The sequence below is a fragment of the Molothrus aeneus genome, chromosome Z (genome assembly GCF_037042795.1).
Source record: "Molothrus aeneus isolate 106 chromosome Z, BPBGC_Maene_1.0, whole genome shotgun sequence".
Taxonomy (NCBI): Eukaryota; Metazoa; Chordata; class Aves; order Passeriformes; family Icteridae; genus Molothrus; species Molothrus aeneus.
In genome coordinates, this window is record NC_089680.1 from 73,564,471 (window position 1) to 73,578,955 (window position 14,485).

General features: G+C 48.5%; 1 pseudogene; it reads right to left on the reverse strand.

Moving 5' to 3' along the window:
- Window positions 1–330: 330 nt before the first annotated feature.
- The window catches only part of LOC136569417 (serine/threonine-protein kinase PAK 3-like), a 67,625-nt pseudogene continuing 53,470 nt past the window's right edge, over window positions 331–14,485 (reverse strand).

Here is a 14,485-nt window from a genome sequence, read left to right on the forward strand (position 1 = left end):
CAAACCATACCAAAGAAGCCATAAGTGTGAGTTAGCACCAGTAAAAAACAACTGGTAATTCAGAAGAAAATGCCGAGCTCTCTGAAGGGGGTCCGAAGGAGGGGAATCTTCCAAATGAGTTGATGTTTGAGAAACTTTATTTAATAATAATCCTACTCTATAAACCTATACTATACTATACTATACTATATATATAGCTACTATACTATATATATAACCTATACTATACTATAAACCTACTCTATAGAGCAAAACTACTCAACAATCCTACTCTAGAGTCCTACTCTACAATCCTACTCTAAGTTGGTTATGGCGAAAACATCTTCATTATTACATTCTTCTTCTCCACTCCTCCTTCTTCTTCTTCATCTTGATTGAGTTGATGAGTGGGGCCAGGCTGGACGCTGGCTTGGCTGAAGTTACAAATGGATGCTGTCCACCGGAAAAAAAAAAAAAAAAAACAACAAAGAACATTGAACCATGACTTTCCAAGCTTAGTGCTTCAGAGAGTCAATCAGGATTCCTCTGGGTCCTAAAAAGACCCAGAAAGAGGAGCAATGGGACAATCTGCTCCCCAATCATCATATCATGACCTTGCCATCGCAGGCAAACCTGGCTCAGAATCCCACCCATCCATTTATTGTGATGTCTTCATCCTGCTGGGATTTTTGCCCTGCCAGTGCTCTGAAATGGTGCTTTCTGTCCCTGGCCTTTCTTCCTTGCAGGAAACTCCAATGGCTCACATAGGTCCCTGCCTTTGTAAGACAGGCACTGTGCAAATTTCCACAGGGACAGAAAGCAGTGTCTGCCTTTCCATGCCCTGCCCCTTGTGTGCTGGATGGCACCTTCCTTCCCAGCAGGGCCAGCCCAGTGGCACTGGGCCCTGCAGCTCCCTCTCTGCCACACAACCTGGCAGTAACCCTGGCACAGTTCCCGTCTGCTTGGGCGTGCCAGGCAGCAGATGGGGCTGGGACAAGTCCCTCCCAGCTGTCCCTGTTTGTGTGGCAGAAACCTCTAAGGGTGGGCTGGGGGGCACAAAGCAGGGCCCCTCAGAGGCTCACAGTGAGCCCCCCACAGCCCCTCCAGCCCACAGGCAAATCTCTGACTGCTCAGCTGGGACTGGCTTCCTTGGGTTCCACCACCACCATTTCATGTCTCTGTAGCCTGCATTGCTCTACTTCAATTCTTTTGCCATTAGATAAAACTCAAGACCCCACCAAATTACAAAAGAGGGCGACAGAAACAGAAAACAGAGCAGCTCTCCTCTCAGGAAATACGGAGGGAGGTGGAGTTATTCAGTTTTGTGAAGAACAGGCCCCAGGGAGACTTTATTGCCACTTCCCAAGACTTCAGAGTGGCTTTGAAGAAAGTGGGGACACCTTTTTTAACAGGTCCAGTTACAATAGAATGTGATGAATATTTTTAATCAAAATGGGGATCAAGTCAGAGTAGGTCTAAGGAAGAACTTTTTTACTCAGAGCATAGTGCAATACTGTCACAGGCTGTCCCATGAGCTTGTAGGTGCCCCGTCACAGGTCAAGTGGCAAAGGGCTCTGAGCAACCTGATCTCTTTAAAGATGTCCCTGATCATTGCAGGACACTTGCACCAGAGGACCTTTACAGGTCCCTGCCAGCCCAGCCCAGTCTAGGATTCCTCACCATTTTCATTTGAAGAGCAGCAAGAGCGGAGGGGGGGCTCATCTGATGCCTTGGACTTGAGTGGAGAAGGAGCCCATCCCTCAGAGCCTGTTTCACCTGCAGCCCCTTCACATTTTACCTTCAGGAGCTCCCTGGCAGACCAGCGACACATCACATCTGTCTGCAGGCAGCAGCTCAGGAAGTCACACAGGCAAGACGAGAATCGGTGTGGCTGCCGCAGCCGTGGTCTCTCTCCCCTGGCTGTCAGGAGTTGAGCCTGGATAAAAAGGAGACACCAGGCTCTACCTGCTTCTTTCCCATCTGTAACTGCTCTCCCGCATCCCATTGGTTAAGCTCCATTCTGCAGTGGCAGTTTCTGCCCTGGCAGAGACCCAGAGATGACTTTCCTTTACCAACCAAAAACCCAAATCCCGATGCAGCCACAGCTTTTCCAACATTCAGCAGATCTTGCCTTGGCAGCTGATTTCATTGACTGACCTAGCTAGTAGGAGCTACATCAGCAAAGTACGTTCCCTTCCCTAAGGATTCACACCAGCTTGAGAGGCTTTTTGGAAGAGGGACTGCTATACTAACGCTACAGTTTCCAAGGATTAGTACATGAAAGGCATCTCTGCAGTGCTTATTGGTCCCTGAAGCACAACTGCCATAAAACAAATCTCATTGAGCTTCTTTTCCTCTTCTAGAAAACTCTTCCAGTGGTAAGTGGAAGGAAAGAAAGGAAATCCACCAGCTAGTCCTCAGGAAAGGAAAGCAAACATTTGGGATCTCATATTCAACACAGACACATTAAGATGCACGCACAAATATATTGAGATGAAAATGCCTGCTTGGGTGCACAGGAGCCATTTGTAGCTCTGTCTCTCAGCTGCACGTTTTTGCTTCTTTATGTGGCAAAAGGAAACCTTTTCATGGTCAAATCAGAAGAAGTGCCATGCCTATGGTCACCCTCTGCTCATTTGGATACTCAATCGCAGAAAGTGTCGGGTAAGAAATGGGAGGTTTGGCAGGATCTCCATGACCCCAGGCTGTGGCCTGGTCTCCATAAAAGTGCCCATCACAATACTAACAGCTCTGTGCTGGTGGCACTGAAATAGATAGTGACCAAAGAGACTTTGTTATTATCCTCTTCAACCCAAAGGAAAATTTCCAAGCCTAAAACAACAAACACATTCCACTTGAGTATAAATAATTAGTACAGCTTTCTTTCCTTTTCCCACACCACCAGAGGTCACAAAGGGGGTTTTATCCTGTCCCTCTGCAGCTGTGCTCAGCCACTGGACATGGTGGGGAGCTGGTGTCCTCCCTGTCATTAGAACTGTGCAGGCCAGGGATGGCCCTGCTCCTGTGGTAAAGAAACACAGCACCTGTGTCAACTGCCCACGTTGGATCCCAGCCCAGGCACCTGGCTGCAAGCTCATCAACTTGTTAAAGTACCAAGAAATAGCCAAGGGTTTGGTGTACAATTCTAACTGCAGTCGGAGAAAAATGCATCCTGAACTTATCCAGGCCTCCCACACACATGACTGAACAATGTACAGATGACTTGAAAGCCTGAAAGTTTCAAAGACCCACAGGATTTGGAAAAGATGTTATAGTATGGAGGAAAATTGATGTGCTGTGGTTCAAAAGCAAAAAAGCAAGCAGAACTGCTTGGGCATTGCTTTGCTGGTTGTTTCTTTTTTGCTTTTTCTTTTTCTATAAAACTGAAACTGGGAAGACTCAACCTCCATTTTGAAGGATATTTATCACACATCCAACTGTTCCACTGAAAAATTCTTGTCCTTCAGAGCCAGAGCTCCAACAGGGTTCAAAAAGCAATGTCAGGCCTGGCTGGAGGCCAAAATGGCAACTTTCGGAACTGGTTAGGTTTCTGAACTGCCACTTCCCTTTCTGATGCAACCAAATCTACAGCGGATGCTGATGTGATGCAGGGACATTTTTAGAAGGAGACCTTGGTGGAAGTGGTGCCAGCAGATGGCAACGGGATTTTGTCCAATGGCACACAGAACATGGGACAGATGAGAAAGACAATGGGATCAGTGAGTATTTGCTCCTTACCGAAACAGGAGTTGCATTCCTGCAAGGAACTTCTCGTTCCACCATTTCGATGCCCACAATTCCAAAAGACCATATGTCCACTTTGGGGCCATATGGTTGACCTGTCACCACTTCAGGCGCCAGCCACCCAGAAGTGCCGGCCACGGAGCTCCGTCTGCTCTGCTCAGGGGTGAGCTGAACAAAGAGGCCAAAGTCAGCTGTGGAGAAAACAACAAACATGAAAGCCAGCTCCAGTTAGGAAACCAAGCAAAAGAATTCCCCACTCTCAGTCTAAGAATGTGCTCTTGAATCTCCCGGAGAACTGTCCACACTCAGTTTCCATGGGGCTTTAGCCAAGGTAGTACGGAATTGGCCACATCCAAAAAAACCCAGGTTTTTTAACGCTGCTCACAGCAGTGGACTTTATTCCCCTGAAACTTTAGATTGTAGCTCCCTCCCTCTGTAAGGGACACACACAGACCAAAGGCAGTCTTGACTTCTTGTAGTTCCCTCTCATACCTCTGTTCGCATTGCAACTGTGCCCTCAGCTTACAGTAGGGGTCCCTGTGCTGCCACCAGCACCATTTCTGGGGAGCTGGCAGTCACTCAAAGCAGCCTACACCCCACATCCCTGGCACACTGCACCTGACCAAGAATATACTGACCCAGCTTGACAGAACCATTGGTTCTGAGAAGGATGTTGCAGCTCTTCACATCTCGGTAGATCACATGGTTTGAGTGGAGAAAATCCAGTCCTCGCAGGCACTGAGAGAGAAACAGAAAGAGGAGGGCAAAAATAAGTGATGTGACTTCATCACACAAGAAAGGAAACAAAGAGGGGAGTAATGGCAGAACACAGTGCCACCAAGAGGAAGAGCTTGCTGCTCCAACACTTGCAGAGTGGGACCTTTCTGAGGAAAGGCGTGTCAGCTTTTAAAACAGCAACAGCACCTGCTCTTGTAGACTGCCCCCTGCAAACCAGCCAGAATGACTGCTGCTGCAGTGGACATGCTATCTCCATGCAGAAGACAAATGAGGGTCTTGCCAAGAAAGAAAAAGTCCCTCCCTTTGGTGTGAAGTGGATCACTTTTGGGTGGGAGGCTGCATGACAAAGGTTTTATTGCTGGCCTCAGCACAGACTTGGAAGTATCACATCAGTCACCTTCCTGAAGCAAAGAGCATTTTGGCTGCACTACTATCCTTTTCAGCTGAGGACTGTGAGAAATGAGTCTCTCTTTTTTCTTTGTTTTAAATCCTGCCACCAGCACCTCTGCTTTCACAGGCAAGGAACGCAGTGAAGACAGGCTCCAGGCAAATGTTTAGAGAGGCAAAATGGAGAACAGCAAATACAAATAAATACATGAGGCAGAGTGAGAATACAACAGCAGGAGATAAGAGTACTGGCACTGAGTACAGTGAGTGCAGGGGCACTGGTAGGCCTTTCACTTGGGATGCTTTTACTTGCCCATAGCATAGCAGCAACACAGAAACAAAGCTTGGCACATGAAACCTCTCCTGTTCTGAGCCCCTGCTCCCCAGACAATCCTGCCCAAGCCCTTGGAAACACAGATGGCATTGCTGACCTCCCGGCTGATGGCTGCCATCTGGTCTTCAGACAGGCAAGTCTTGCTGATGACATCGCTCAGAGTGCCTCCATCCATGTACTCTATAACTAGCCAGAGTTCCTCGCCCAGAAGGTAGCTGAAAGAAGGAAACAAGCGTGTGGAGATGAACGTGCATGGGTACCTTGATTTTTTACTTCTGGGTTTCTTGTTTCCAGGTTCCTCTGTGACTAGGACAGAATCAAAGGAATAGACATTCCCTCTCAGCTATGCATTGTTTGCAATCTGTGCAGTCTCAAGAAGAAAGGCACAGCTGTGAAAAAGGAGATGTCTTAAATGGCCAGCAAGTAAAAAATGGAGTTTAGTAACAGATAAAAAACCTATCACACTGTGTGTTTCTGGAAATAAGCACCTAGTCTTCCTAGCATGCAAAGCAATGGAAAAGGGGACATTTATGTTAGTTTATCTGGACATAAAAAGACACTTGAAAAGAATCAAGCCACAGAAAAAAGTGGTGGCTGTGAACTTACAGGCTATTGATTTAGTAAGATATGACTGGCCCAGGTTTTTGAGTAATTTTCAAACTATGTATGCCAGAGAAGACTCATGCAGACAAAATGCACTCTCTTCCCATCCATTAGAGATGAGCAGAGCAATAATAATTAGCCAATAATTGCAGCTCTATTTTCTGCCACTGACCAAAGTGGGATTTTAGCTGGCATGTTTGCTATATGTAAAGAAACATTGACAACAACTCACCTGTCTAAATAGTTGATCAGGTTGGGATTCCTATTAATTTTCATGACCATGAGTTCATTGACTTTTAATTTCTTCTTCCTCAGTCCTTTTAGATTTATTTTCTTTATGGCCACCTAAAATGGCATTGAAAATCAGTAACTTGAGAAGTTGGTGGCACAAGACCACAACGCACATGGAGCGAGTGATTTTGCAATGACCCAGCTGAGCTGTGCCAAACTTCCATGTGATTAGGCACTGCACTAATTAGGAACTGACATTCCAACAGCCCATTTCTCTGCTCCTTTGGGGGCCAGTTACAGGACACATGGGGCCACTGACATTTTGCCTTGTCCACTTGGTAACAGTGGTGTCTCAGCTATCACCAACAAACCTCTGACCACAATCTCTGCTGCTTTGGATGGGATTCAGAAGAAGTAATCCATGCCTTAATACTCTGTGGGTACATCTTGGGCTACAGGCAGGGCTTAGGGCTTTTAGGGACACCTTGCAGATCTCTCCCTACGTGCAGTTCCCAAGTGCAGCACTGCAGCTGGCTAAGGAACTACCAGGAACTTTCAGATGTATTTGCTGGCAGCCAGAAATGAGAATTCAGGACTCTGAAGCTGTAGCCCCAAAGAGCAGTGAGGTGCTCGAAGGCACCACCTTTGTTTTAGCGATGGAGAGCGAGCGAGCGCGTCCTTCTCTGAAAGGAACCGCTGCCCTCCGTGCCTTCCTTCCGGCAGCTGAGGAGGACAAAGTCCCAGATGTATTTTGCAGGCTGGCACCAGTCTGTGCTTCTTGTGCCTTTTCAGCACAGCTCTGCCCAAAGCTCCAGCCACAGCTCACACCAGAGGGGAAAGCCCCTCAAGAGCAGCGGAGACTGCAGATGCTGTTGACATTTACCTCTCTCCCTGTGGCATTGTCGAGTGCTCTGCAAACATCTCCAAAAGTCCTAGAAACAAAAAAGCAGCAAAGAAAGTAGAAGCCATTTAGATCTTGCAGTGAAAGCCAGCCCACACAAGAGATCTCTGCTGTGAGTGCAGAGATGCAGGAGAGCTCTGCCAAAAGGCAGATGGTGCTTTTTCCTCTCAAGTGCTTGGACACTGGGCCTGTTCCTGAAGTGCTCGGGTTTACTGCCTTAGCTCAAAAATAGAGATGCTTCTTTCACCTCAGGTTTCAGTTTCTAAACTGTTCAGTTTTTATCCTGACCACAGAGTATTTCCTTCAGCAAACTCTTGGAAAGAAATGTTCCTGAGAACTGTTATCTCACAGCTATCACGGAGCAGGTTGCTCTTTCAGGCAAGCAAGTTTCTTTCCTCTTTATTAGTGTGGCAGTATGATTTAGAAATATACAAAAATACTAAGGAAATTAACACAGAAGTGTCTCACACTTGAGAGATGAGATTTTCCAGATCCTGTTCCTTGCTGCAGGCAAGACCTCGGCAGCATGGAGGTGTCTCTGACAATGCCTTCTGAGCACACACACAAATTCTGAGCAGCACTGAGAGATGGGACAGTCTATCCCCAGTGTGTGAACATGGGGATAGATGTCTGTTTTCAGCTGGCCTGACTTCACGCTGGATAGACATTCCACCAGAAAAACACCTGGCCCATGCTTATGTAGCAGTAACTGTGGTTGGACTCACCCGCTGCCAATATCTTCCAGTTTGGTGTATTTCATCCTGGGATTTTCCTTGTTTACTATTCTCTCTGAGGGAAACAAAATGCAAGATGCTGACATTAAAGCAGAGATCCCAGCTTCCAGGAGATACAAAAGGCAGCCCCAGTGTCTGGAGCTCTGAACCCTTTGTGGTCAGCTGGGTAACAACAACAACAACCAGGCAGACAGCTCTGCAGCACAGGTGGCCAGCACAGAGATTGATTTTCTACAGCAGTTCCTGTGGGGCTCCTAAATGTCCCCGTGACACCAAACTCAGGAGAAACATTTGGTACAGCTATGCTGACACCTGCACACAATGCACTGTCCCTCAGACAAGAAATAGAGCAGACGTACTCAGCAGCTCCAGGGAGTCACCCTCGATCTCCTGTTGCTGAGCAGCAGCTGGGTCAGCGCGGGAGGTGAACAAACTGCCCCGGCTCCACTTCTCAGATCGGGGAGAAAAGGCTCCTTTAGATGATGCTGCTGCTGCTGCAGCAGGTTTGGTGACAGAGCTTGTGTAGATCTGGGACAAGAAATGAGTTGATGTCAGAAAGGTGGCTGGCAGAGATTACCCTGAGATCCCTTTTTGAAATGCAGGCCCTTAGAAAGGTGCTGTCAACCACATGCAGGGCTCTTCAATGGCTTTTTTCTGATGTTCACTTCTCAAACTGGATGGATCAAAACCAAAGGCAAGTTTTACTTGAGTTCATGGCCAGATTCATGTTCCATTTTCATGGATTTTCCAAAGGATGACTGCCACAATGATCATTCTACCTCCTCTCAAGGATTCCTTTCCACCTCCAAGGGCTGCAGACACACTTGCAGCTCCTTGTTCAAGTGTTCTGCCTCCTCCCACTGTGTCCTCTTTTCCTGCACCATCTTCAGGTCATGCTTAACCTGTAGCACTTCTGGTGGGGATGGTACCTGTGCCTGACTCCTAACTTGGGGCTCTTCATTGCCAGACATTCGCTGGTAGTCTTCGCAGGCTGCCCGGTGAGATGCCAACACTTGCACCTCAAATCAAACAGAACAAAGCAGTCAGAGACTCCAGCTTGTCCCTGTCAGCCAGGAGTCATCGACTGTGAGGAAAGGCAAAGAACAGATTGACAAGGGATACAGACAGCTTGTTTCAATCCTCCATCTGAGTCACCACGTTCCCCTTTAAAAACACCTCAAGAAACAAGGAGAGCAGGAATCAATTTGGATGACTGCTGGCCAAAAGGCCAAAGGACAAGTCCCACTACCCGTGGCAGCAGAGGCACTTCAGCACACCAGGAAATGTCCTTCAGAGTGACTGTGATACACACTACAGCAGGACGGCACTCCGAGGCATCACCCCACTCCATGCAGCTCTGAGTGGAAAGGCAAGAAAGACAGAAACCACCAGTTTGGTCACTGCACTGACTGCATCCCTCTTTCACTCACTTGCTTTTGTAGAGACTGAGGGAGGGGATTAAGTTTCTCTCTGATGATTTTCATTTCTTCCTCCAGCCTCTTCTCCCTTGCCTTCATCCTAGTGTGAGCTGTCTGAAGCTCTGCATTCAGCTGTTCCTTCATCTTCTCTAAAAAACAAGAGAGAGGATGTTTCATGAGTGGAGTGCCTGCCACTCTTTCACTTACCTGGTTTGGTTGATCGCCCCTCTGCTGATGGAGATTCTCCTCATGAATGCTTCTCAAGTCTTCCTTCTTCTTTCTCTTTACTGCCACGATGTCACTCTGAACTTCGGGCAGCTCTGCTTGTGGCTCTGCCTGGATCTTCTGTACACACAAATGCAGAGCAAGTGACTGGCAGCTGCCATCAGGCTCAGCTTTTTCCTCTTGCAGCCTCAAATCACATTTGTTCAGCCACTTCTTTCTGCTTCCCTACCCACATCTGCTTCCAATGTAAGCCTCCTGTCCTAGGGCTCATCTCTGCAGATTCCAAGGCTCTGTGCTTCCAGTGCCTGTGGGACTCCTGGCCTCCTCAGTCCCAAGAGCTCTGCTTTATGCCCCTCTTCCTGCCCTTCCCTCTGTCCCCTGGCCAGTCAGGCTTACCTGGCCATTCTCCTGTGGCTCTTCCACCTGCTGCCTGAGCTGCTCTTCCTGCTCTCGGCCTGGGAACAGCTCTCCCTGAGTCTGCCACGGCATCTCTGTTGAAGCAATCTGCTCCTGCTCTTTTTCTAGAAGGACCTGCACAGAAAGCAAGAGAAGATGGGTTTCAACTTCCCATATAACATTTGTGGGCCAAGACTCAAAGACTGCTGGGCTCACACGTTCCCAAAGCACTGTGCTGCTGCTCTGCTGGGTCATTCTCTGTTTGAGGGGAGGCACAGATTCCAAAGTGACCCTGGCCCTACAATCAGGGTCCATCTGGGGTTGAAGCTCCAACAGCCTCTCAGGCAGCTGACAGGGAAGGTGTGGCATTTCTCAAGGGTCTGCTGAGGGCCTCCCTCTGCTTCTGCCATGTCCTGTTTGTCTTTTAGTAGTGACTGACACCCTGCCCTGTCCCACTGCTTCATCCTGGCTCTGCAGGTGGCTTCCTGGGTGAGCTCACTCCTTGTGAGAGACACTTCTAGAATTCATGTTGTCTTCACCACCTAAAACATGGAATACTTCACCACTCTAGGACAGGCAGAAAATTAAAGAATTAACTGGGGACTTCAGGAAAGAACAGGGTGGAGGAGAAAAACAGCTCTGAGGGGAAAAACCACAATATCCGAACGGGGAAAACATCTAGGCCTGCTCTAGATGTTGGTTGACGGAACATGTCTCTAATCCACTCCTGAAAGGGATGCTTTAGGTGAGCTTTGCACCTCCAACTGCCTTGGACCAGAGTCAGGAATATTCAATTATGCAAATGTTACACAGCGTAGATAGATAGAGAGATAGATAGATAGATAGATAGATAGATAGATAGATAGATAGATAGATAGATAGACAGATAGATAGAAAAATAGACAGACAGATAGATCTCACCTCTATAATCTCTCTTTATTGCCCTTTCTGTTGTTACACATATCAACACTCGGTAGCAGTGCCCTGATCAGCAGCAATCCTGAGATTGCTTTCCTGTTGCTCAATAAACCACACTCTTGGGGAATCTGGAGTGTGTAGGTCCTTATGGAAAGGGATCAGACCCAGAGCATTGAACTGGGAACTTCACTCTTTGTGCATCCGTGCTCGGGCAAGTTCTTCTCTTGGACTCGACCACACACATGGTGCATAAGGAAGTGCAATCAGAAATACATCCCAGCCCCTCCTAGCTCCTCTGATCTCTGAGCACCAGCTGGAATGCAAGGGCATTGATTTCCTGACCAAATCCCAAACACAACAAAAACGGATTCCTTGGGTAGCAAAAAGACAGAGGTACTGTTAACCTGAATGGGAAGTGCAAGGTGTAAATAACAAGCCTGGCAAAAGAAAAGTTCCTTCTGCACCAAGATGCATGCCCCAAACTATGTGTTCTCATGCAAATATATTGCATCTTCAACTGCCAACGTGTACACTAAAATTCAAGCAAAATTTCTCATGGTGCTGCAAAAGGGCAGGAAGGATGCAGGAAAACCAACACAATCATCACCGTCCACCTTACCAAAAGCCAAGAGAAAGCTTGGCAAAAAGACTTTCTAGAACTGAAGAATTACTCAAGAAAACTGCAGACCAGACTCACAAGCCAAACAAACCTTGCCAAAACAGGAAAACAAAAAAACAAAACCCCGTGACCTCAAGCACTACCACGTGTGCCCTTGGGCACAGTGCTGCAGAAGCCGAGGGATAGAGCTTCCCTGAGCCAAGCAGCCAGATGCTCTCCCAGAGGCACCAGCCCTTTGGGGCCTCAACACCACAGGTCAAAGGCCAAGTTCTACTGACGCTGCCTGCAGGAAATCCCGAGCTCCTGGCAGGACTCCAGCACTCAGCATCCTCAGCCAGCAACAGGAAGCGCTGGCTGCTCTGAAAATTGCACCTCGGCCTTGCACTAAAGACAGCGCCACCCACAGCTTGCACTTACAGGCTCAGGATATCCAGGCTCTGGTGTGAGCACTGATGGAGGCTGGCGTTCATCCATCTCAATTTGCTCCTCTTTGGCTTCTTCTCCAGGAGCAGCGGGAGCCAGGGGAGAGACGGCTGTTGGTTCTGTCAGCTGTGGCAAGAGAGAAGCATGAGGAACATATGCCACTGTGGTGGTTTGACAGGAAATGTGTTTTTTTTGGGATGCTGTGTTTTTGGCCAATGGATATTCAGACTTTAATATTGGCATTTAACCTGACCATTGAGACATGGACACGCCTCTGAGAACACGGGGTTAAAAGCAGAGCTCTCCCCTGGGAGGGTTCTTTTGGGTTTCCGGCGGGAAAGAGTTCGGGTCTCTCCCCCGGCCCAGCTGCTGGCTGGGCAGGGGGAGGGGAAAGCCATGTGGCCGGGAGAGGTAGGCCTGAGCCCGGGGGTGGAAGGGTGGAAGAGAGAGAGACCGGGAGCCATCGGGCAGCCCCCCCTGAGAGACACAGAGAGAGAGAAAGAGAGAGCCACTGCCTGGGACTGTAACCTTGAAGCTTGATAAACATGGGCCTGTGCTGGCAGCACGGCTGGGACGGAGAAGAGGGGGGGGTTCAGCCGGCCGCTTGTAGGAGCTTTTAACCCCTTTTTGGAGAATGAGAACTTTACAGAACATTGACCTTTCCTAGAAGATAGAGTGGAAGATGAGGAAGGAAATGGGCCAGTGTGAGAGAGGTCTGGGCGAGTGAGAGATAGTAGAAGAATAGAGAAGAATCCTAGTGGGAAGAGATGATGGAGTGGCTTTTGCTGGACTCTTTTTGTATAGCCATGGACAGAACCATGTTCCTTGTGATACAGAGACTGCATTCTAGGGGGAGGCAATGGCCTCAGAACCAAGAGGGTTCAGTGTTGATGCCCCTCGGCCCCAGGGGGTGAAAATATGGGGGGGACAGGTGTCCCAAAGGAGAGATTGTTTGTGATACAGAGACTGCTCAGTGTTGATGCCCCTCGGCCCCAGGGGGTGAAAATATGGGGGGGACAGGTGTCACAAAGGAGAGATTGTGGGGACAGGTGTCCCAAAGGAGAGACTGTGCCTTTTTTTGGATCGGGACAGAGCATCCTTAAAAAGACAACCCTAGAAGCAGTTCTGCCCCGTGTTCAGTGGTGAGAGCACTGGACATGAAAAGGAAGAAGTCACAACGGCAGATGTACTCCGGGCGGTGCCACGAGTGACACAGAAACACACGAGGCTTCAGCTGTGTTTCCAGGGGAAGCCCATGGCACAAGAAGGACTCCTCTCCTCTTGATGAACTGAGGATTGATTGTCTAAAAGGTGGTGCTGGACCGAGAGTTGGTGATTTGAGGAACCAAATGTATTGTGTTGGAAATTTGGTGGGGGGAGGAGGAAATGCACTTGTGAAGTTTTCATTTTCCCTGTGTGTGTGTTCCTTTATATCTGTAGTTGTAGAGTAGTTAATAAAGTTCTGGTTCTTTTTCCCTAAGTAGGAGCCTGCTTTGCTTATTCCTGGTCACATCTCACAGCAGCTACCAGGGAGAATGTATCTTCATGGAGGCACTGGCATTGTGCCAGTGTCGAACCATGACAGCCACTTAAAAACAACACTAGATGGAGATAAGGTTGATATTCCTCCCTGGCTGCTATCATAAAGCAACGTTGTCTCTGTAAAACAGAATTTTAAGTATTGAAAGCTCTAAATTGGAAAAGTAGGAAAGAGACACCAACTCCTTTGCTACTGCAGCTGCAGACGCGGAAAATTCAAACTAGATCGCAATCTCATCTACTGTTGCAAAAGGGGAGGAAACCCTGTGCAGAGGCATCATTGCTTGCTGGAAAAAGAGAAAATGAAGAGAGTAATTCCCTCATAGCAAACCAACAATCTAACAAGGCACAATATGGAAGTGCCTCCCACTCCAGTGGCTAAAGCACTTGGATGTAGTTAGGGCATCTTTAGTAGAGAACTGGCCCATGTGCTGAGCACTGTCAGGCAGGGATTGATGGAAGTCTGCCTGAAGGTCCCTCAAGAGCTTCCCGTTGTCCAGGCTAAAGTTCCCCCAGCACCTCCTCACTGCCCTTGTGCTGCACACCCTTGCCCAGCTCCCCTGTCCTTCTGTGCACACGCTGCAGCCCCTCCATGACTTTCTGCTTCCCAGGGGCCCACAAGTGCACCTGGCACTGCAGCGGTGGCCGCAGCGCTGCCCAGCACAGGGCCACGCTCACTGCCCTGCTCCTGCTGCCCCACTGCTGCTGACACAGGCCACCATGCCCTGGGCATTCTTGGCCACCTGGTCCCAGGATGGCTCTTCTTCAGCTGATCATCTACGGCACTCCTGGGTCCTTTTGACCCGTGTAGCTCCCCTGGCACAGAGTTGCCCATTTGACTTCAAATACAGCATCCACCATTTCTAGATGGCCTTCATGTTCTGAGAAACACAAGACAGCTGTCAAGGACTGGCAGCTTCACCCCCACTCTGGCTCCAAGGCATTTGCCAAAGCAGCAGGCTTCATCACTAAATGCATCAACAGAATTTTGCCCCTTCTGATTTCCTGCCACACCAGGAGGCTTCATAACTACTCACTTTCATTCTTTGGCCTCACGGGAAAAGAATGGCCCGCAACAGCTTCATAGACAACACAACCATCTCCTTGAAGCTAATCAAAAGCCAAAAGTCACCTGGCCCAAAAGACTTTCTAGAACTGAAGAATTAATCAAGAAAACTGCAGACCAGACTCACAAGCCAAACACACCATTCCAAAAGAAGAAAACAAACAAACAAAGCCCCATGACTTCAAGCACTACTACGTGTGCCCTCGGCCACAGTGCTGCAGAAGGCCAGG